The sequence below is a fragment of the Panthera uncia genome (assembly GCF_023721935.1).
Source record: "Panthera uncia isolate 11264 chromosome B3 unlocalized genomic scaffold, Puncia_PCG_1.0 HiC_scaffold_1, whole genome shotgun sequence".
Taxonomy (NCBI): Eukaryota; Metazoa; Chordata; class Mammalia; order Carnivora; family Felidae; genus Panthera; species Panthera uncia.
This window is the reverse complement of record NW_026057582.1, coordinates 115,783,414-115,808,995: the sequence shown is the minus strand read 5'-3', so window position 1 is coordinate 115,808,995 and position 25,582 is coordinate 115,783,414.

The window sequence follows — 25,582 nt, the reverse complement described above, 5'->3', positions numbered from 1 at the left end:
AGATTGTCCTGTTTGTTGGCATATAATTTTCCATAATATTCTCTTATAATTATTTATATTTCTGTGATGTTGGTTGTAATGTCACCCCTTTCATTCGTGGTTTATTTATTGGGTCCTTTCTCTTCTCTTTTTGAGATGTATGACTAGAGGTTTATCAATTTTATTAATTCTTTTGAAGAACCAGCTCTTAGTTTCATTGATCTGTGCTACTCTTTTTTGTTTGTTTCTACACTACTTATTTTTGCCCTAGTCTTTATTATTTCCCACTTTGTGCTGGATTTAGGCTTTATTTGCTGTTCCTTTTCTAGCTGCTTTAGGTATTCGTTTATGTTATGTATTTTCTACCTTTCTTGCTTCTTGGCTTCTTGATGTAGGCCTATATTGCAGTATACTTCCTCCTTAAGACTGACTTGCTGCATAGCATAGGTTTTGGACTGTTGTGTTTTCATTTTCATTGACTTCCATGTACTTCTTTATTTCTTCTTTTATACTGGTTAACCAATTCTTTCTTTAACCTCCATGTATATTTGGTATTTCCAATTTTTTTCTTGTGGTGGTCTTCAAGTTTCATAGCATTGTGTCTGAAAATATGCACGATATAATCAATAATTTTGTGCTGGTTGATGCCTGATTGTTATCCAGTATGTGTTCTATTCTGGAGAATGTTCTGTGTGCACTCAAGAAGAATGTGTGTTATGTTGCTTTAGGGTGGAATGTTCGGAATTTATCTGTTAAGTCCATCCAATGTGTCATTCAAAGCCATTGTTTTCTTTGATTTTCTGCTTAGATGATCTGTCCCTTGCTAAGTGAAGTGTTAAAATCCGCTACTGTTATTGTATTATTACCAGTGAGTTTCTTTTCTTTTTTTAATTTTTTTAATGTTTATTTATTTAATGTTTATTTATTTATTTATTTATTTTTGACAGAGAGACAGAGCATGAGCGGGGGAGGGGCAGAGAGAGAGGGAGACACAGAATCCGAAGCAGGCTCCAGGCTCTGAGCTGACAGCCCAGAGCCCGATGTGGGGCTGGAACCCACAGACCGCGAGATCGTGATCTGAACTGAAGTTGGACAATCAACCGATTGAGCCACCCAGGTGCCCCCCAGTGAGTTTCTTTATGTTTGCTATTAATTGACTTATTTGGGTGTTCCAAGTTGGGGCATAAATATTTATAATTGTTAGATCTTCTTGGTGGATACACCCCTTAATTATGATATAATGCCTTTCATCTCTTGTTACAGTCTTTGTTTTAAAATTTAGTTTGTCTTATATAAGTATGGCCTCTCCAGCTTCTCTTTGGCATCTATTTTCATGATAGATGGTTCACCATCCCCTCACTTTCAATCTGCAGGTGTCCTCAAGTCTAAAATGTGTTTTTTGCAAGCAAAATATAGATAAGTCTTATTTTTTTATAAATCCATTCTGATACCCTATTTCCTTTCATTGGAGCATTTAGTCCATTTACATTCAGAGTGATTATTGAAAGATATGGATTTAGTGCCATTGTGTTACCTATAAAGTTGGTGTTTCTGGTGATGTTCTCAGTTCCTTTCTGGTTTTTGTTGCTTTTGGTCTTTTTTTCCCACTCAAAGAGTTCCTTTTAATATTTCCTGCAGGGCTGGTTTAGTGGTCATGAACTCCTTCAGTTTTTGTTGTCTGGGAAATTCTTTATCTCTCCTTTTATTTTGAATGAACTCCTTGCTGGATAAAGTTTTCTCAGCTACATATTTTTCCATTCAGCACGTGAATATATCATACCTCTTCCTTTTGGCCTGTCAAGTTTCTGTGGAAAGATCTGCTCTGAACATGATCTGTCTTCCCTTGTAGGTTAAGGTCTTTTTCCCCAATACTGCTTTCAGTATCCTTTCCTTGCCTGCATATTTTGTGAAGTTGACTATGGTATGTTTTCACGATGGACAGCTTTTGTTGAATTTAATCGGGGTTCTCTGTGCCCCTTGGATTTGGATAGCCATTGTTTTCAGCTATAATTTGCTTATATAAACTTTCTGTTCCTTTTTCTCTCTTTCTTCTTCTGGGACTCCTATGATACAAATGTTATTATGCTATAAGGAGTTGCTGAGTTCCCTAAGTCTACATTCATCATCCAATATCTTTCTTTCCTTGTTTTAATCTGATTCATTATGGTCCATAATTTTATCTTCTTATTGATTAATTCCTCTGCATCACTCCTTCCTCATTTTCATTGCATCCATTTGGTTTTGCATCTTGGTTATAGTATTTTTTAAATTTAATCCCGACTACTTTTTAGTTCTTTTATGTCTGCAGTAAGGAATTCTCTAGTGTCTCCTGCACTTTTCTCAAGCCCAGCTCATACCCTTATGATTATTTTTAAAAATTCTATTTCAGACATCTTACCTATATCTGTGTTAATTAAATCATTGGCTGTGACTTCTAGTTTGTGGGCAATAAGCTTAGGAATTCCCTGAGCCTGCACTGATGGGTTAACAAGGCATAAAGAATTACAAAGCCATAGGATGCTCACACCCAAGTTTGGGTAAGCAAGATTAGCTAAATAGGTATGGGGGGATCCCCCAGGATAGAGTGGGCGGGGGGCAAAGGCCCCCAGGATAGAGAGGGCAGAGCAAAGGCCCCAATACAAAGGTATATGAGATAAATAAGATTAAATATTCAGTGCAGATACATCCCCCAATTTAGCACTATAGCAGAAAGCTGCTTTCACAGGAAGGAAGGACCAAATTAGGTAAACAGGTAAATAGGGCTATAGACCTCTGCCTGTGAAGCTGCCTGGAGGGGAGCTAATTAGCAAGAGAAAGGTTTCTTGTTAACCTTGAGGTTGCACAGTCCAGCTGTCTTATCCCCTAGGCTGACTAAGATAAACAAACACAGTGCCTCTTGTCTGCCATTAACACCCATCTGCGTGTCACCAGGAATTTGGTTTATATTGACCCAAACCCCTAACACCATATATCTTCAAACCTCCTTTCCCTCATGCCCATGAGTTAATGTTCCAGATTCATTGTCTGTGCATGCCTATCACATTTGTGGGCTTTCTGATCTTAATAAATACAGAGCAAGGACCCTTATTTGGGGCTCTTGTCTTTTTCTGGACATTAGCCATCTCTTACATTTTAATCCCACTTCCGCTTTCTTGCTGGACAAGAAAGAACTTTAGACCCAGAGTCTATGACACTAGTTCTTTCTTTTGGGGTGAATTCCTCCATTTTGTCATTTTGTCTGGATCACTGTTTTTGTGTCTGTGTGTGATTGTTAGGAAAGCCTGTTATATTCCTGACACTGAGATTAATGGCTATTTTAAGAACAAGTACAAAAAGAAAAAAGGAAAAATAATTTTTTTGTTTTTATTTTATTTATTTTTTTGTTTAAATTCAAGTGAGTTAACATACACTGTAGTATTGGTTTCAGGAGTAGAACTCAGTGATTCAACACATCCATATAACACACAGTGCTCATCCCAGTAAGTGCCCTACTTAATGCCCATCACCCATTAGTTTTTGGCCTCATTTAACTCCTCTACAGGCACCCTCAGTTTATTTTTGTATTTTAGAATCTCTTATGGTTTGGCTCCTTCTCTGTTTGTATCTTATTTTTCCTTTCCTTCCCCTATGTTAATCTGTTTTGTTTCTTAAATTCCACAAATGAGTGAATCATGGGATATTTATCTTTCTTTGATTGACTTATTTTGGTTAGCAAAAGAAGTTCCATCCACATTGTTACAAATGGCAAGATTTCATTCTTTTTGAATGTTGAGTAATATTCCATTGTATATATATGCCACATCATCTTCATTCATCAGTCGATGGACATTTGGGGTCTTTCCATAATTTGACTATTGTTGATAATGGTGCTATAAACAGGGGTGCCTGTGCCCCTTTGAATCAGCATTTTTGTATCCTTTGGATAAATACCTAGTAGTGTAATTTCTGGGTCATAAGGTAGTTCAATTTTTAATTTCTTGGGGAACCTTCATACCATTTTCCAGAGTGGCTGCACCAGTTTACATTCCACCGACAGTGCTAAAGTGTTCCCCTTTCTCCACATACTTGCCAACATCTTTTGCTTCCTGAGTTGTTAATTTTAGCCATTCTGATGGGTGTGAGGTGATATTTCATTGTAGTATGATTTGTATTTCTCTATGATAAGTGATGTTGAGCATCTCTTCATTTAGCTGTTAGCCATCTGGATGTCTATGTTGGAAAAGTGTCTATATATCTTCTTCCCATTTCTTCACTGGATTATTTGTTTTTTGGGTGTTGAGTGTGACAAGTTAATTATAGATTTTTAGGTAATACTCCTTTACTTAAAAGTCATTTGAAAATATCTTCTTCCATTCTGTCAGTTGCCTTTTAGTTTTGCTGATTGTTTCCTTTGCTTGAAGAAGATTTTTATCTTGATGGGGTCCCAATAGTTCATTTTTGCTTTTGTTTCCCTTGCCTCCTGAGATTTGTCTAGTAAGAAGTTGTTCTGGCCGAGGTCAGAGAGGTTGCTGCCTGTTTTCTCCTGAAGGATTTTGATGGTTTCCTGTCTCGCATTTAGGTCTTTCATCCATTTTGAATTTATTTTTGTCTATGGTGTAAGAAGTGGTCCAGGTTCATTTTTGTGCATGTCACTGTCCAGTTTTCCAGCATCATTTGCTGAAGAGATTATCCTTTTCCAATTGAATATTCTTTCCTGCTTTGTCAAAAACTAGTTGTCTATACAGCTGTGGGTCCATTTCTGGGTTCTCTATTCTGTTCCACTGATCTATGTGTTTTTGTGTCAGTACCATATTGTCTTGATGACTATAGCTTTGTAATACAGTGTGAAGTCTGGTATTGTGATACCTCCAGATTTTCTTTTCTTTTTTAAAGGTTGGTTTGGCTATTCAGGGTCTTTTCTGATTTCACACACATTTTAGGATTCTTTGTTCTTAATCTGTGAAGAATGCTGCTGTTATTTTGATAGGGATTGCATTGAATGTGTAGATTACTTTGGGTAGTATCGACATTTTAACAGTATTTGTTCTTCACATTCATGAGCATGAAATGTTTTTCCATTTCTTTGTGTCTCCTTCAATTTCTTCCATAAGCTTTCTATAGTTTTCAAGATACAGGTCTTTTACCTTTTTGGTTAGATTTATTCCTAGGTATTATATGGTTTGGGGTGCTATTGTACATGGGATTGATTCCTTGATTTCTCTTTCTCCTGCTTCATTATTGGTGAATAGAATTGCAACCGATTTCTGCACATTGATTTTATATCCTGCGACTTAGCTGAATTCATGTATTAGTTCTATCAGTATTTTGGTGGAGTCTTTTGGGATTTCCTTGTGGAGTATCATGCCATCTCTGAAGACTAAAAGTTTAACTTCTTCCTTGCTGATTTGGATGCTTTTTATTTCTTTTTGTTGTCTGACTGCCGAGGCTAGGACTTCCAGTACTATGTTGAACAACGGTGGTGAGAGTGAACATCCCTGTTGTGCTCTTCACCTTCGAGGTAAAGCTCTCAGTTTTTCCCCGTTGAGGATATTAGTTGTGGGCCTTCCATATATGGCCATTATGATGTTCAGGTATGTTTCTTCTGTCCCTTCTTTCTTGAGAGTTTCTATCAAGACAGGATGCTGTATTTTTTCAAATGCTTTTTCTGCATCTACACGACGATCATATAGTTCTTATCTCTTTTTTTATTAATGTGGTGTATCATGTTGATTGATTTGCAAATACTGAACCACTCCTGCATCCCAGGAATAAATTCCACATGATCACAGTGAATAATTCTTTTAATGTATTGTTGAATTTGATTTGCTAGTATCTTGTTAAGAATTTTTGCATTGATGTTCATCAAGGTTATTGCTCTGTGATACTCCTTTCTAGTGGGGTTTTTGTCTGGTTTTAGAATCAAGGTATTGCTGGCCTTATAGAATGAGTTGGAAGTTTTTCTTCCATTTCTATTTTTTGCAACAGTTGAAAAGAATAAGTATTAGCTCTTCTTTAAATATTTGGTAGAAATCCACTGGGAAGCCATCCAGCCCTAGATTCTTATTTATTTGAAGATCTTTGATTACTGATTCTATTTCTTTACTGATTATGGGTCTGTTTAAAATTTGCATTTCTTCTTGTTTTGGTAGTTTATGTGTTTCTAGGAAGTTATCCATTTTTTCCCATATTGCTCAATTTGTTGGCATATAATTGCTCATAATATTTTCTGATAATTGTTTGTATTTCTGTAGTGCTGGTTGTGATATCTCCTCTTTCACTCATGATTCTATTTATTTGAGTCCTTTCTCCTTTCTTTTTGTATGTCTAGCTAGGGGTATATCAATTTTGTTTATTTGTTCAAAGAACGAGCCCTTAGTTTCATTGATCTGTTCTACTGTGGTTTACTTTTGTTTGTTTCTCTATCATTTATTTCTGCTCCAATATGTATCATTTTCCTTCTTGTGCTGGTTTTTGACCTTTATTTGCTGTTCTTTTCCCAACTCCTTTAGGTGTAACATTAGGTTGTGTATTTCAGACTTTTCTTCCTTTTGAGGAAGGCCTGCATTCCTATATACTTCCTTCTTGTGACTGTCTTTGCTACATCCTAAAAGTTTTGGACTGCCGTGGTTTCATTTTCATTGTCTACCATGTATTTTTAAAATTTCTTCTTTAATCTCCTGCTTAACCCATTTATTCTTTTTTTTTTTCAGAGAGAGATAGAGAGATAGAGAGAAAGAGTGTGTGTGTGGAAGAGATGTAGAGGGAGAGGAAGAGAGAGAGAATCTTAAGTGGCCCTATGCCCAGGATGGAGCTTGATATGGGACTCAATCTCATGACTCTGAGTTCATGATCTGAACCAAAATCAAGAGTCAGATGCTTAACTGCCTGAGCCACCTAGGTTCTCCTAAACCATTTGTTCTTTAGTAGGATGTTCTTTTACCATCCATGTATTGGTGGTATTTCCATTTTTTTTTCCTTGTGGTTGACTTCAAGTTTCATAGGGTTTAAGTCTGAAATTATGCATGGTATGATCTGGATTTTTTTGTACTCATTGAGGGCTGATTTGTGAACCAGTATGTGCTTTATTCTGGAGAATGTTCCATATGCACTTGAAAAGAACGTGTATTCTTCTGCTTTAGGGTTAAATGCTCTGAGTACATTTGTTAAGTCCATCTGGTCTGATGTGTCATTCAAAGCCATTGTTTCCTTCTTGATTTTCTGCTTAGATGATCTGTCCATTGCTATAAGTGGGGTGTTAAAGTCCTCTATTATTATTGTATTATTATCAACAAGTTTCTTTATGTTTGTTATTAATTGATTTACATATTTGGGTGTTCCAAGTTGGGGGCATAAATATTTATAATTGTTAGATCTTCTTGATGGGTAAACCCCTTTATTATGACATAGTGCCCTTCTTCATCTCTTATTACAGTCTTTTGTTTAAAATCTAGTTTGCCTGATATAAGTATGTGTACTCCAGCTTTCTTTTGATGTCCATTAGCATGAGAAATTGTTCTCTATCCCCTCACTTTCAATCTGGAGGGTTTTTTGAATCTAAAGTGAGTGTCCTATAAGCAGCATATTGATGAGTCTTGGGGTTTTTTTATCCATTCTGATTTCCTACATTTTTCTTTTTTCTTTTAATATGAAATTTATTGTCAAATTGTTTTCCTTACAACACCCAGTGCCAACAGGGCACCCAACAGGTGCCCTCCTCAATGCCCATCACCCACTTCCCCCTCCCTCCCACCCCCCATCAACCTTCAGTTTATCCTCAGTTTTTAAGAGTCTCTTATGGTTTGGCTCCCTCCCTTTCTAACTTTTTTTTCCCTTCCCCTCCTCCTTCTGTTAAGTTTCTCAGGATCCACATAAGAGTGAAAACATATGGTATCTGTCTTTCTCTATATTTTTGATTGGAGCATTTAGTTCATTTACATTCTGAGTAATTATCAATAGGTATGAATTTACTATCATTGTATTACCTTTAAATTTGCTGTTCCTATAGATTGTCTCTGTTACTTTCTAGTCTTTGTTTCTTTTGGTCTCTCTTTGCCACTCAAAGTGTCCCCTTTAATAATTCCTGCAGAACTGGGTTAGTGCTAATTAACTTTAGTTTTTATTTGTTTTGGAAATTCTTTTTCTCTCCTTCTATTCTGAATGACAGACTTGATGGATAAAGTATTCTTGGTTGTGTATTTTCAGTTTAGCATATTGAATATATCATGAAACTCCCTTCTGACCTACCAGGTTTCTGTGGAGAGGTCTTCTGCTAACATTATGTGTCTACTCCTGTAGATTAAGGGCCTTTTGTCCCTAACTGCTTTCAGAATTCTCTCTTTATCTTTATATTTTGCAAATTTTACTATAATATGTCTTGGTGTAGACCTGTTTTTGTGAATTTGGAAGGGGAGTTTTCTGTGCCTGTTGCACTTGAATGCCTATTTCCTTCCCCAGATTTGAGAAGTTCTCAGCTATAATTTGTTTGAATAAACCTTCTGTCCCTTTTATCCCATTCTTCTTCTCTGAGACTCCTATGACACAGATATTATTGTGCTTTTAAGAATTGCTGATTTCAAAAAGTCTATACTTGTGATCTAATAGTTTTATTTCCCTCTACTTTTCAGCTTCATTATTTTCCATAATTTTATCTTCTATATCACTTATTTGATCCTCTGATTCTTTCATCCTGGTTGCAATGACATTCAGATGATTTTACATCTCCGTGATAACATTTTTTTATTTGGCTTGACTAGTTTTTAGTTCTTTTATATCTGCAGCAAGGTCTTCCCTTGAGTCTTTTATGCTTTGATTTTTTTCAAGCCAGCTAGTACTCTCATGACTCTTGTTTTAAATTATTGTTCAGATATATTACTTATACCTGTTTCGAGCATATCTCGACTCTGGTTTCTTCTTGATCGTTCTTTGGGGGAGAATTCCTCCGTGTTTTCATTTTGTCTAAGTTTCTGTTTTTTGCATGTTAGGAAAGCATGTTATATTTCCTGATTCTGAGTGTAATGTTATATTAAGAAGGGGTTTATACTGTCCAGGGCTTAGCAGTTCAGGAAATGTTTTTAGTGTATGCTGTTTGCACTCTGCTATTGTGATTTGGCTGGTCTTTTCCCCAGGTTAGTCCTCTTCAGAGTTACTCCTTGTTTGCGGTGGGGAGTGTTTGGGCCTTTCACTAGGTGTTCTTTGATTGTTTGTTAAAATAGGCCTGATTAAATAAAAGTCCTGAGAGAGGAGTTAAGATGGTGGAGAAGTATGAGGACCCTGATCTTGTATTGTCCTTGAAACGCAGCTAGACCAGCACCAAACCATTTTGAACACCTACAAAATTGATCTGAGGATTAACCCAACAATATGCATAAATTGAGCCACAGAACTTGGCAGGTACACAGTGTGGAGAGGTGAATTGGGGGAGAGAAAAGCTGCAGAGTGTAGGGAGCCATTTTCACAGAAAGAGGACAGAGCAAGAAAGATTATGGGGGAAAGTGTGGTGCATTGGGATGGCACAAGAAAAGCCTTCCCCCTGAAAGTAGCTGGAGAGAAAGATTGAGAGAAAGAGTGGAAACACTTGCAGGGGACTGAAAAAGAAATCTGTTCCCCAAAACCATTGATGGGGAGAAAGGAGAGGGTTTCAATACCACCTGGATTCTATGAACAGTGGAGTTCAGAGTCTGAAGGTTCAGAGCTCACTGCCTGGCAGTGCTCTGGTGAAGAAGTAGGGTGAATCCCCAGGAGCAGGCAGTGTGGTCTGAGGGGTCCATGTGCCACACAGGGAATATCAGTACCTCTGCTTGGAGTTCATTTGGTAGAGGCCATATGGCTTCTGTGTGGGCAAAGTTCCTGGTAGATCCCATAGAGCAACCACATTTGCTGGTAATGGGAGAAAGACACCAGAATGTGGTGAAACCTTGTGCTGGCTGTGTGTTGTGATTTGCCAAAATCTCTGAACCTCTGCCCCTGTGTGATCACATGAATGTTTGCTGGGGAAAGCTGGTGTCTGGCCATTGCTCAGTGAGACCCCCAGAGAGTCAGCATGGGTCCAAGGCACAGGGATCTCTGAAGTGTGGGGTTTTGAAACACAACACCATCTAAGATAAAACTCTGGCAGGAGGTACTGTCTGGTAGGCAGACAGCTTGGACACAGACAGGGTAGAGGTGGGGAGCTGACAGAGGCCTGAGACAAAAAAGGTGTGCTTGATCACAAGTTGGTGAGAGCATGAAGTTCCTGCATCATAGACTAAGTAGTTGGGTGAAACCATTTTCACCTCTACCATGCATGGGCATGTGTATACTCACACGGATCCACCCCAGTATGCTAAGAAGTGCCACCTAGTGGAGAAGGGAGCTGTTATACCAAACCCCACCCAACTGCACCTTCCAGGCACATCCCCCAGAACACCAGCACAAATTCCTCCACCAGCTTAGCTAACCAGACTATAATGTGTTTCAAAGTGTCAGTTCTAGGGGAAACTTGATGTAACTTCATTCAGGTTTCATTACATTTGCTGGCTCATTTATCGGTTTGTTTTCTTTACTCCTGTTTTTGCTTTAACTGTGTTTTTTCTTTCTTTTTTTTCCTCTTTCTTGAATACAGAAAGAGAAAATTATTTTTTAATTTTTAATTTTCTAATTAAAAATTTCATATTCCATTTTATTTCTTTATTTTATTCTATTTTATCATTTACATGTTTTAATTTAAAACTTTTTCTTCACTTTTTTCACTTCCCTTTCCCTTTTTTCTCTATTCTATAAAGCTTCTTTCAACAAGAAGACCAAAACACACCGAAGATCTAGCTTCCTTTATTTGATTTGTTTTGTTTTTAATTTTTTAATTTTAATTTTGTTAATTTTTTTCTTCCTCCAAAATGAAAGATGAGAGAATTCACCACAAAAGAAAGAACAGGAAGAAACGCAGGCCAGGGATTTAATTAACAGGAAGAAATGCAGGCCAGGAATTTAATTAACAGGAAGAAATGCAGGCCAGGGATTTAATTAACACAGATATAAGTAAGATGTCTGAACTAAAACTTAAAGCATGCGTATAAGAATAGGGTTGAAAAAAGCATAAAAGACATTCCCTTTTTACAGAGATAAAATATTCCCTTTTTACTGAGATAAAAGAACTAAAATCTATTCAAGCCAAAGTTAAAAATCCTATAACCAAGATGCAAATCTCGAATGGATGTTGCAATGGCAAGGATTGACTAAGCAGAACAGTGAATCAGTAATATAGAAGATAAAATTATGGAGAACAATGAAGTAGAAAAAAAGAGGTAAACCAAGGCAAAAGATCATGGCAAAAACTTAGAGAACTCAGTGACTTATTAAAAAGAAACATCATCTGAATCGTAGGAATCCCAAACATGAAGAGAGAGAAAAAGGGGCAGATGATTTATGTGAGCAAATTGTGGCGGAAAACTTTCTGAATCCGGGGAAGGACCCAGACATCAAAATCCAAGAAGCACAGAGAACTCCCATTAGATTAAACAAAAAAATGACCATCACCAAGGTATATCATAGTCAGATTCACAAAATACACAGACAAGGAAAGAATTGTGAAAGCAGCAAGGGGAAAAAAAGTCCTTAACCTACAAGGGAAGACAAACCAGGTTTGTAGCAGATCTGTCCTTAGACACTTGACAGTCCAGAAATGAGTGGCAGGATATATTCAATGTGCTGAATTGGAAAAATATGCAGCCAATAATTCTTTATCCAGCAAGGCTGTCATTCAAAATAGAAAGAGACATGAAGAGTTTCCCAAACAGAAACTAAAGGAGTTTGTGACCACTAAACCAGCCCTTCAAGAAATTTTAAGGTGGAATATTTCAGTGGAGAAAAGAAAACAAAACAAAAAACCTGAAAAGAAACAGAGAATAGGAAGAACTGGTGAACATCACCAGGAACACCAACTCTACAGGCAATACAATGGCACTAAATTAGTATCTTCCAATAATGACTCCAAATGTAAATGGACTAAATGCTCTAATCAAAAGACATAGGGTATCATAATGGATGAGAAAACAAGACTCATATATATGCTGCCTGCAAGAGACTCATTTTAGACCTAAAGATACCTGCAGATTGAAAGGGAAGGGATGGAGAACCACCTATCATGCTAATGGATATATAAAAAAAAGAAAGCTGGAGTAGCCATACTTCTATAAGACACACTAGATTTTAAAACAGAGACTGTAACAACAAAAATATCTAACAATTGTAACTCTTTATGCCCCAACTTAAAGCATCAAATATATAAATTAATTAATGACAAACATAAAGAAACTCATCAATAATAATACCATAGTAGTATGAATTTAACAGCCAGCTTACAGCAATGCACAGATCATCTAAGCAGAAAATCAACAAGGAAACAATGGCTTTGAATGACACACTGGACTAGATGGACTTAAGAGATATATTCAGAAATTCAACCTAAAGAAGCAGAATACATATTCTCCTTGAGTGCACATGGAACATTTTCCAGAATAGATCACATACTGGGTCACAAATCAGCCCTCAACAGGTACACAAAGATTCAGATCATACCATGATATTTTCAGACTACAACACTGTGAAACCTGAAACTAACCACAAGAAAAAGTTGAAAAGACCATGAATACTTGGAGATAAAAGAACATCCTACTAAAAAATGAATGGGTTAACCAGTAAATTAAAGAAGAAATTAAAAAGTACATGGAAGCCCATGAAAATGAAAACACGACAGCCCAAAACCTATGGGATACAGCAAAGGCCATTATAAATGTGAAGTTTATAGCAATCCAGGCCTTCCTGAAGAAGGAAGAAAGATCTCAAATACACAACCTAACCCTATCCCTAAAGGAGCTGAAAGAACAACAAATAAAGCCAAAAAATAGCAGAAGAAGGGAAATAATAAAGATTAGAGCAAAAATCAATGATATCAGAATGAAAAAAAAAAAAACAGTAGAACAGATCAACAAAACCAGGAGCTGGTTTTTGGTTAACAAAATTGATAACCCCCTAGCCAGTTTGATCAAAAAGAAAAAGGGAAGGATCCAAATAAATAAAATCAAGAATGAAAGAGGAGAGATCACAATCAACACAGCAGAAATACACACAATAATAAGAATATTATGAGCAATTATACACCAATGGCTTCCCTGGGGAATTCTACCAAACATTTTAAGGAGAATTAATACCTTTTCTTTTGAAGCTGTTCCAAAAAATAGAAATGGAAGGAAAGCTTCCAAACTCACTCTGGAAGGCCAGTATTACAGTGATTCCAAAATCAAAGACCCCACTAAAAATGAGAACTACAGACCAATTTCCACCATGAACGTGGATGCAAAAATTCTCAAGATACTAGCAAACCAAATCTAACAAAGTATTAAAAGAATTATTCACCAGGATCAAGTGGGATCTATTCCTGCAATGCAGGGCTGGTTTAATAATGCAAATCAATCGATGTGATACATCACATTAATAAAAGAAAGGATAAGAACCACATGATCCTCTCAATAGATGCAGAAAAAGCATTTGACAAAATACAGCTTCCTTTCCTGATAAAAACCCTCAAGAAAGTAGGGAGTAAAGGAACATACCTCAAGATCATAAAAGCTGTATACAAAAGAACAGCTAATATCATCCTCAATGGGGAAAAACTTAGAACTTTCCCCTTAAGATCAGGGACATGACAGGAATGTCTACTCAAACCACTGTTATTCAACATAGTGTTGCCTAGCCTCAGCAATCAGACAACACAAAGAAGTAAAACACATCCAAATCAGTAAGGAGGAAGTCAAACTTTCACTTTTGGCAGATGACTTGATACTCTACATGAAAACCCAGCAGACTCCACCAAAAAAGTACTAGAACTGATACATGAATTCAGCAGTCACAGGATATAAAATCAATGTACAGAAATCAGTTGCATTTCTATATACCAATAATGAAGCAGTAAAAAGAGAAATCAAGGAATCAATCCCATTAAAATTGCTCTGAAGATGATAAGATACCTAGGAATAAACCTAACCAAAGATGTAAAGATCTATACACTGAAAACCATAAAAAGCTTATGACAGAAATTGAAGAAGACACAAAGATTGATTGGAAGAATAAATATTGTTGAGAGGTCAATACTACCTAAAGCAATCTACATATTCAATGCAATCCCTATCAAAATATCACCAGCAAGAACAAACAATTATTCACAGAGCAAGAACAAACAATTCTCAAAATTGTATGGAACCAGAAAAGATCCTGAATAACCAAAGTAATGTTGAAAGAGAAAAACAAAGCTGGAGGCATCACAATTCCAAATTTCAAGCTTAATTACAAAACTGTAATCCTCAAGACAGTATGGTAGTGGCACATAAACAGATACATAGATCAATGGAACAGAATAGAGAATCCAGAAATGGACCCACAACTATATGATCAACTCATCTTTGACAAAGCAGGAAAGAATATCCAATGGAAAAGAGTCTCTTCACCAAATGGTGTTGGGAAATCTGGATAGTGACATGCAGAAAAATGCACCTGGACCATACACAAAAATAAACTCAAAATGTATGAAAGACTTAAATGTGACAGGAAACCATTGAAATTCTAGAGGAGAAAATAGGCAGCAAACTTTTTGACCTCAGCCAGAGCATCTTCTTACTAGATGTGTCCCTGGAGGCAAGGGAAACAAAAGCAAAAATGAACTATTGGGACCTCATCAAGTTGAAGCATCTGCACAGCAAAGAAAGCAATCAGGAAAACTAAAGGCAAACAACAGAATGGGAGAAGATATTTGCAAATGACGTATCAGATAAAGGATTAGTATTCAAAATCTATGAGGAACTTATCAAACTCAACCCCCCAAAACAAATAATCCAGTGAAGAAATGGGCAGAAGACATGAATAGACACTTTTCTAATATAGACATCAAAATGTTAACAAACACACGAAAGGATGCTAAATATCAGTCATCATCAGGGAAATAATCAAAACCGCTATGAGATACCACCTCACACCTGTCAGAATGGCTAACATTAACAACTCAGGAATCAACAGATTTAGTGAGGATGCAGAGAAAGGAGAACTCTTTTGCACTGCTGGTGGGAATGTGAACTGGTGCAGCCACTCTGTAAAACAGTATGCAGGTTCCTCAAAAAATTAAAAATAGAACTACCCTACAACACAGTATTTCCACTACTAGGTATTTGTCCAAAGGATACAGGAGTATTGTTTCAACAGAACACATGCACCCCAATGTCTACAGCAGCTCTATTGACAATAGCTAAATTAAGGAGAGAGCCCAAATATCCATCGACTGACTAGTGGATAAAGAAGATGTGGTACAATGGAATATTACCTGACATTCAAATGAATGAAATCATGGCATTTGCAACTATGTGGATGGAACTAGTGTATATTGTGCTAAGGAAAATAAGTCAGAGAAAGACAAAAATCATATGATTTCACTTATATGTGGAATTTAAGAACCACAACAGATAAACATAGGGGAAGGGAAGCAAAAAATAAGATAAAAACAGAGAGGGAGGCAAACCATAAGAGACTCTTAAATACAGAGAACAAACTGAGGGTTGCTGGAGGGATACTGGGTAGACGGATTGGCTAAATGGGTGATGGGCATTAGGGAGGGCACTTGGGATGAGCACTGGGTGTTGTATGTAGGTGATAGATTACTAAATTCTACTCTTGAAATCATTATCACACTATATGTTAAACTAACTTGGATTTAAATTTAAAAAGAAAAAAAGAAAAGGCCTGATCCAAAAAAATAAAAAAAGGAAAAGGAACAAAAAACCCTAAAAAACAGACAAACAAAACTATAAGCCTAATTCCAAGATAAAGTAGAATCCGAAAAAAAAGAAAGCAAAAGAGAATAAGAAGAAAAGAACAAGAAAAAGGAGGCTGATCAAAAAAATGAGAAAGGCAAGAAGAACAAATGAACAAAAGAGTATAAGCCTGATTCCAAAAAATAAAAATAAAAAAGCCTGGTTGTATTTCCACCAGAACCGAAACTGCTGTTTTGGAGTGCTCTATGATCAGTAGATTTGGTGCATGTAGGGAAGCCTGTGTTGGTCTTGTTGGGGATAGGCCTGCTGTGCTGGCACACAATTAGACCTACCCTTATAAAGTTGTTGCTGTAGGGCCCAGGGGTGGGGGGTTGGTGTAGGTGGCCGCAGCCTTGCCTGAGGTACTGTATTGTTTGCTGAAGTCCAGCATTTCTGGTGGGTAGGGTAAGATGGGATCACCCCACTCTCTCTTCTGGTGTAGGGGAGCTGGTGCTCACCTCTGTTCAGGTCATTCTCACAGATAAGTGATCTCCTTTCCCGTGTCCTATGCTTCCTGTGTCAGATCCCTGCCCTTAACCCTGTGTGCCTGGGCCATCGACCCACAGAGTGCCACAGCTCTCCTGTGCTTTATCTCTGGTGTGTGATTGGGATTCAAAATTCCAAATCTTGAAGAACTTGGCAAGGCATGGACCCATTCTCCTCTTGCAGAGGAAAGCCTCGCCATTGCTGCACCATTCTGACCCAGAAAAGCAGTCCCAGGGCTGTGCAGGTGCCTGGCGTTTATAGTGAAGCACAGTGAAAAGCTGCAACCACTTTTTCTGCCCTCTGCACATGCTTCTGTCTTCTGCTGTTGAAGAGCTACTCAAAGGTGCCAGCCAGATCTTTTGTCCTTGAAGAAGCAGTGTACTGTCTTCCAAATGCACTTGGAAAAGGGGAACTTTCTGTCCCAGTGTGACCCATGGGATCCTTGTACCATGCAGTCTGCTGTTCGCTCCCAGCTTCCCTTCCCTCTCCCCTGGAGCACCGCCACCCACCTGAATATACTCAAATGAATGTCACAGACTTCCAAAAACTCAGAATTTCAGCTCTACTGTTTGCAAAAACTTATGATAGTTCCTCACAATTTACCCATCAAAGGTTTTAGGGGAGTGGTTTCTTGCACAAGCCTAATGCACTGCTATCTCTCTCCCCTTCTCTCCTCCTTTCCATGAAAAGGGCTCCCACTCCACTGCAGCACTGTGGCTTTTCTCTCCCTGTTTCCCTCTCTGCACCATGTATATGTCACATTCTCACCCTCAAATTATGCAGAATGTTCTCTTAATCCTCAAATCGAGGGGTGCCTGGGTGGCTCTGCTGGTTAAGCGTTGGACTTCGGTTCAGGTCATGATCTCTCTCAGTTTGTGAGTTCAAGCCCCATGTAGGGCTCTGTGCTGACAGCTCAGAGCCTGGAGCCTGCTTCAGATTCTGTGTCTCCTTCTCTCTCTCTGCCCCTCCTCTGCTTGCACTCTGTTTCTCTCACTCTCTCAAAAATAAATAAAAAATTTTAATCCTCAACTCAATTTCCTAGGTGTTCAAAAATGATTTGGTGTTGATCTAGCCATGTTCAGGCAATGAGACTAGCCAAGGGGCCCTCTACCACACTGCCATCTTAACCCTTCCTCCCTAATGGAATTGAAATCTTGAAACTGCCATATATATATGTATATACACATATCTACATGTATATGTGTATACATATATGTATATATATCTACATGTATATGTGTATACATATATGTATATATGTATATACACATATCTACACGTATATGTATATACACACATATACATGTGTATATGTACACATGTGCACACATACACATGTGTATATGTATACATGTGTATACACACATATACATGTATATGTATATATACATACATATACATGTAGATATGTGCATATACGTACACACATATATGTGTATATATGTATATATGTACATATATACATATATGTATGTGTATATACACATATCTACATGTATATGTATATACACACATATTCATGTGTATATGTACACATGTATACATATACACATGTGTATATGTATACATGTGTACATATACACACATATACATGTAGATATGTGTATATACATATATATATACACACATATATATATGTATATATAACAATAAAATAATCACATTAACATGAATCTCTAACTCAAGTTTAAAAATTTTTTTTTTTTCAACGTTTATTTTATTTTTGGGACAGAGAGAGACAGAGCATGAACGGGGGAGGGACAGAGAGAGAGGGAGACACAGAATCGGAAACAGGCTCCAGGCTCCGAGCCATCAGCCCAGAGCCCGACGTGGGGCTCGAACTCACGGACTGTGAGATCGTGACCTGGCTGAAGTCGGACGCTTAACCAACTGCGCCACCCAGGTGCCCCTCTAACTCAAGTTTAAATGGATGAAAGACTGGAGTTAAAAGACCTGGAAAATCTACATTTTTAAAAATATGTAAAAGCAGTATCCAAAGTTACAATTTCACCCTTTATATAATCATAAAGGTATTCATACGTGCAAAAAATTGTATAGATGATCTTTAGTTGAATGACAAAGAATGTGTTCCACAAGATGGAAGATAATGATTGTTTTTTTAAAAAATAGGTCTAATTACAAAATGTAAAAAGGTAACAAATAGGAAAAACAGATGTATAATACAGGGACAATACACATAAAAATGGTGCAAAACTTCCTATGTTTAGAAAGGAATGAGGAAGGGGGGAGAAAAAAAAGAATGTGGGAATACAATGTGATTGACTAATATATTTGACCAAATAAATTATAATGTCTCATACCACCTCGCAAATACATGTAATATATACTCAAGAATTAAATGGCAGAGTACTTGGTGAAAAATGTAATTTTTGTTTGAAAGAATTCAATCTAAAACAAGTATAAGAACATTCAGTTCCCAGTGCATAAAAGCAAAGAACTTGAAGAAAAAATTTGCAATAGAAAAAGTAAATGGCTAACCTAAAAATATATATTCAGCCTCCCAGGTAAAAAAATAAATGCAAAAAAGCTTGTTAGCATAACATTTTTGCATATTAAATACAATGTTTTTCATATGAATAGTGAATATGAAAGAAGATGTAAAATATGTTTCAAGAGCTGCTTGTTGGATTGTCCCATTTATTATTATTGTTTATTATATTATATTATATTATATTATATTATATATAGGACAATAAGAGTCCCCTTTATTATATATAATTATACATTGTTATATATTTATTTTATTATATATTATATATGTCCAATATTTATATATTTATTATGATTAATATTTATATTATACATTATTATATTATTATATAGTCCTTCTTTCTCTCTAATTATGGCTTTTGTTTTAAGGTCTATTTTGTGAGGGACTCCTGTATTGCTCAGTTGGTTGTGTCTGACTCTTGGTATTGGTTCAGGTTGATCTTGCAGTTTCTGAGTTTGAGTCCCATGTCAGCCTCCAGTTGGCAGTGCAGAGCGTGCTTGGGATTCTCTCTCTCTCTCCCTCTCTCTGCCCCTCCCCAACTCACACTGTTTCTGTCTCTCAAAATAAATGAACAACAAAAAAATAAAGTCTATTTTGTGAGATGTAAGTATTGCCACCCTGGCTTTCTTTTGACATTCGTTTGCATGATAAATGTTTCTCTATCCCCTCATTTTCAAGCCTCAGGTGTCTTTAAGTCTGAAATGAGTCTCTTGTAGGCAGCATATAGATGAATCTCATGTTTTTATTGGCTTTGTCACTCTATGTCTTTTGATTGGAGGGTTTAAGTCCATTTACATTCAAAGCAATTATTGATAGATATGTATTTATTGCCCTTGTGTTGTTTTGCGTTATTTTTGTAGGTTTTCCTGATCCTTTTTTCTTTCTTGCTCTCTTTCATGGTTTGTTAGATTTCTTTGTTCTTTGAATATTTATTAGTGGTTTTTCATTTGTGGTTACCATTAGGTTTGTTTATAACATCTTCTGCGTACAGTAGTCTATAATACATTGATGGTCCCTTAAGTTTGAACCCATTCCTTACTCTTCTCCCCACTTTTTTACTGTCATATTTTATATCCATATTTTATTTTATTTTATTTTGTGTTCCTATGCCTGATTGATAGATTGATTTTATTTTTTAAATTTACATCCAAATTAGTGTATAGTGCAACAATGATTTCAGAAGTAGATTCCTTAATGCCCCTTACCCATTTAGCCCATCTCCTCTCCCATCCCCCTTCCAGTAACCCTCTGTTTGTTCTCCATATTTATGAGTCTCTTATGCTTTGTCCCCCTCCCTGTTTTTATATTATTTTTGTTTCCCTTCCCTTATGTTAATCTGTTTTGTCTCTTAAAGTCCTCATATGAGTGAAGTCATATGATATTTGTCTTTCTCTGACTGGATAATTTCACTTAGCATAATAGCCTCCAGTTCCATCCACATAGTTGAAAATGGCAAGATTTCATTCTTTTTGATTGCCAAGTCATACTCCATTGTATGGAGTATGACTCCATCTTCTTTATCCATTCATCCATTGATGGACATTTGGGCTCTTTCCATACTTTGGCTATTGTTGATAGTGCTGCTATAAACATGGGGGTGCATGTGTCCCTTCAAAACAGCACAACTGTATCCCATGGATAAATGCCTAGTAGTGCAACTGCTGGGTTGTAGGGTAGTTATATGTTTAGTTTTTTGAGGAACCTCCATACTGTTTTCCAGAGTGGCTGCACCAGCTTACATTCCCATCCTATGCCTGATTTTTGAAGATATACATATTTATACTGCTTTTATGTTTTCTACTTTATATACTCTCACTTATGGTCTTTCCTTTCCACTAAGAGAGTCCCCTTTAATATTTCTTGAAGGGCCAATTTAATGGTCCTTTGGTTTTTGTTTTCTGAGAAGCTTTTTATCTCTCCTACTCTGAATGATAGCCTTGCTGTGTATACAATATTCTTGGCTACAGATTTTTCCCTTACAACAGTTTGAATGTCTTATACCACTCCCTTCTGGACAGCAAAATTTCTGCTGAAAAATCTGCTCATCACCTTATGGGGTTTCCCCTTGTGTGAAACTGTTCTTTTGCTGCTTTTAAAATTGTTTATTGCTACTTAGCCATTTTTATTACTATGTGTCTTAGCGTGGAAATTTTTGGGTTGATTTTGTTGAGGGATCCTTGTGTCTCCTATTTCTGAATATCTGTTGCCTTCCCCAGATTAGAGATGTTTTCAGCTATTATTTCTTCAAAAAAGTTTTCTGCCCTATTTTCTCTCCCTTCTTCTACTGGCATCACTATAATATGAATGTTATTATGCTTGATGAAGTGACTGAGCTCCCTATGTCTATTCTAATTTGGTCTATTTTTTTTTCTTTTTTGCTTATTTGCTCAGCTTGATTACTTTCTCTTTAAAAATATTCATTTCACTTCAACTTAGTTAACATAGAGTGTAGTATTGGTTTCAGGAATAGAACCCAGTGATTCATCACTTTCATATAAAATCCAGCGATCATCCCAAGTGCCCTCCTTAATGCTCATAACTCATTTCACTCATCTGCTGACCTACCTCCCCTCCAGTAACCCTTAGTTTATCTCTGATTTTAAGAATCTATTATGGTTTGCCTTCCTCTGTGTTTTATCTTATTTTTTCATTCCCTTCCTCTATGTTCACCTGTTGTGTTTCTTAAATTCTACATATGAGTGAAATCATAGGATATTTGTCTTTTTCTGATCAACTTATTTCGTGTAGCATAATACACTCTAGTTCCATCCATGTTGTTGCAAGTGGCAAGATTTCATTCTTTTTGAAAGCAGAGCAGTATTCCAATGTGTATATATACCACTTCATCTTTATCCATTTGCCAGTCAATGGGCATTTGGGCTCTTTCCATACTTTGGCTACTGTCAATACTGCTGCTATAAATTTTGGGGGTGCAGGTGCCTCTTCAAATCACCACTGGTGTATCTTTTGAAGAATTACTTAGTAATTTCTGGGTTGTAGGGTTGTTCTATTTTAAATTTTTTGAGGAACCTCTTTACAACTGGTATGGGGTGGTATCTCATTGTGATTTCGCTCTGCATTTCTCTGATGATGAGTGATATTGAACATCTTTTCATGTGCCTGTTAGCCATTTGGATGTCTTCTTTGGAAAAGTGTCTATTCATGCCTTCTGCCCATTTCTTCACTGGACTATTTGTTTTTTGGGTGTTGAGTTTGATAAGTTCTTTATAGATTTTGGATACTAATCCTTTATCTGATATGTCATTTGCAAATATCTTCTTCCTTTTTAGTTTTGTTGATTGTTTCCTTAGCTATGCAGAAGTTTTTATCTTGATGAGGTCCCAATAGTTCATTTTTGCTTTTATTTCCCTTGATTCCAGAGACATGCCTAGTAAGAAGTTGCTCTGGCTGAGGTCAAAGAAGTTGCTGCCTCTTTTCTCCTCTAGTATTTTGATGCTTTTCTGTCTTACATTTAGGTCTTTCATCCATTTTGAATTTATTTTTGTGTACAGTGTAAGAAAGTGGTCCAGGTTCATTATTCTTCTTGCTGTCCAGTTTTCCAGCACCATTTGCATCAGATTGCTTTCTATTGGATACTCTTTCCTGCTTTGTCAAAGATTAGTTGGCCAGACATTTGTATGTCCATTTCTGGGTACTCTATTCTGTTCCACTGATCTATGTGTCTGTTGGGCAAGGGCCATACTGTCTCAATGATTACAACTTTGTAATACAACATAACGTCTGGAATTGTGATGCCTCCAAACTGGGTTTTCTTTTTTCAACATTACTTTGACTATTTAGTGTTTTTCTGGTTCCAAACAAATTTTAAGATTTTTGTTCTAGCTATGTGAGAATGTTGGTGTTATTTTGATACACATTGCACTGAATATGTAGATTCCTTTGGGTAGTAATGACATTAAAAAAAAAAGTTCTTCCAATACATGAGCATGGAATATTCCATATTTTTGTGTCTCCCTTAATTACTTTCATTTTTTTAAGAACTATAATTCATTGTCAAATTGGTTACCATACCACACTCAGTTCTCATCCCAACAAGTGCCCTCCTCAATCAATGTCCATCACCCACTTTCCCCTCTCCCTCATCACCCATCAACCCTCATTTGGTCTCAGTATTTAAGAGTCTCTTATGGTTTGCCTCCCTCCCTCTCTGTAACTTTTTTCCCCCTTCCCTCCCCCATGGTCCTCAATAAGTCTCTCAAGATTCACATATATGGTATCTGTCTTTCTCTGACTTATTTCACTTAGCATAACACTCTCCAGTTTCATCCATGTTGCTGCAAATGGCCAGATTTCATTCTTTCACATAGCCAAGTAGTATTCTATTGTATATATGAACCACATCTTCGTTATCCATTCATCAGTTGATGTATATTTAGGCTCTTTCCATAATTTGGCTATTGTGGAAAGTGCTGCTATAAACATTGGGGTACAAGTGCCCCTATGCATCAGCACTCCTGTATCCCTTGGGTAAATTCCTGGCAGTGCTATTGCTGGGTCATAGGGTAGACCTATTTTTAATTTTTTGACTACCCTCCCCACTGTTTTCTAGAGCGGCTGCACCAGTTTCCATTCCCAGCAACAGTGCAAGAGGGTTCCAGTTTTTCCACATCCTCGCCAGCATCTATAGTCTCCTGATTTGTTCATTTTAGCGACTCTGACCAGCGTGAGGTGGCATCTGAGTGTGGTTTTGATTTGCATTTCCCTGATCAGGAGTGACGTTGAGCATCTTTTCATGTGTGTGTTGGCTATCTGAATGTCTTCTTTGGAAAAGTGTCTATTCATGTGTTCTGCCCATTTCTTCACTGGATTGTTTTTCAGGTGTGGAGTTTGGTGAGTTCTTTATAGATTTTGGATACTAGCCCTTTGTCAGATATGTCATTTGCAAATATCTTTTCCCATTCCGTCGGTTGCCTTTCAGTTTTGTTGTTTCCTTCACCATGAAAAGCTTTTTATTTTGATGAGGTCCCAGTAGTTCATTTTTGCTTTTGTTTCCCTTGCCTCCAGAGACGTGTTGAGTAAGAAATTGCTGCGGCTGAGGTCAGAGAGGTTTTTTCCTGCTTTCTCCTCTAGGGTTTTGATGGTTTCCTGTTTCACATTCAGATCCTTCATCCATTTTGAATTTGTTTTTGTGTATGGTGTAAAAAAGTGGTCTAATTTCATTCTTCTGCATGTTGCTGTCTAGTTCTCCCAGCACCATTTGTAAAGAAACTGTTTCATTGGATACTCTTTCCTCCTGGCCATATATTTGTGGGTCCAATTTTGGGTTCTCTACTCTATTCATTGGTCTATGTGTCTGTTTTTGTGCCAATACCATACTGTCTTGATGAATACAACTTTGTAGTAGAGGCTAACATCTGGGATTGTGATGCCTCCTGCTTTGGTCTTCTTCTTCAATATTACTTTGGCTATTCAGGGTCTTTTGTGGTTCCATACAAATTTTAGGATTGCTTGTTCTAGCTTCGAGAAGAATGCTGGTGTAATTCTGATTGGGATTGCATTGAATGTGTAGGTAGCTTTGGGTAGTATTGACATTTTAACAATATTTATTCTTCCAATCCATGAGCACGGAATGTTTTTCCATTTCTTTATATCTTCTTCGATTTCCTTCATAAGCTTTCTATAGTTTTCAGCATACAGATCTTTTACATCTTTGGTTAGGTTTTTTCCGAGGTATTTTATGCTTCTTGGTGCAATTGTGAATGGGATCAGTTTCTTTGTCTTTCTGTTGCTTCATTATTAGTGTATAAGAATGCAACTGATTTCTGTACATTGATTTTGTATCCTGTGACTTTGCTGAATTCATGTATCAGTTCTAGTAGACTTTTGGTGGAGTCTTTCGGGTTTTCCTTGTATAATATCATGTCATCTGCAAAAAGTGAAAGCTTGACTTCATCTTTGCCAATTTTGATGCCTTTGATTTCCTTTTGTTGTCTGATTGCTGATGCTAGAACTTCCAACACTATGTGAAACAGCAGCGGTTAGAGTGGACATCCCTGTCGCGTTCCTGATCTCAGGAAGAAAGGTCTCAGTTTTTCCCCATTGAGGATAAATGGCTTTTATGATCTTTAAGTATGTTCCTTCTATCCTGACTTTCTCGAGGGTTTTTATTAAGAGAGGATGCTGAATTTTGTCAAATGTTTTTTCTGCATTGATAGACAGGATCATATGGTTCTCATCTTTTCTTTTATTAATGTGATGTATCACATTGATTGATTTGTGAATATTGAACCAGCCCTGCATCCCAGGAATGAATCCCACTTGATCATGGTGAATAATCTTTTTATATGCTTTTGAATTCGATTTGGTAGTATCTTATTGAGAATTTTTGCATCCTTATTCATCAGAGATATTGGCCTGTAGTTCTCTTTTTTTACTGGGTCTCTGGTTTAGGAATCAAAGAAATGTGGCTTCATAGAATGAGTCTGGAAGTTTTCCTTCCATTTCTATTTTTTGGAATAGTTTGAGAAGGATAGGTATTAACTCTGCTTTCAATGTCTGGTAGAATTCCCCAGGGAAGCCATCTGGTCCTGGACTGTTATTTGTTGGGAGATTTTGATAACTGATTCAATTTCTTCTCTGGTTATGGGTCTGTTCAAGCTTCCTATTTCTTCCTGTTTGACTTTTGAAAGTGTGTGGATGTTTAGGAATTTGTCCATTTCTTCCAGGTTGTCCAGTTTGTTGGCATATAATTTCTCATAGTATTCCCTGATAATTGCTTGTCTTTCTGAGGGATTGGTTGTAATAATTCCATTTTCATTCATGATTTTACCTATTT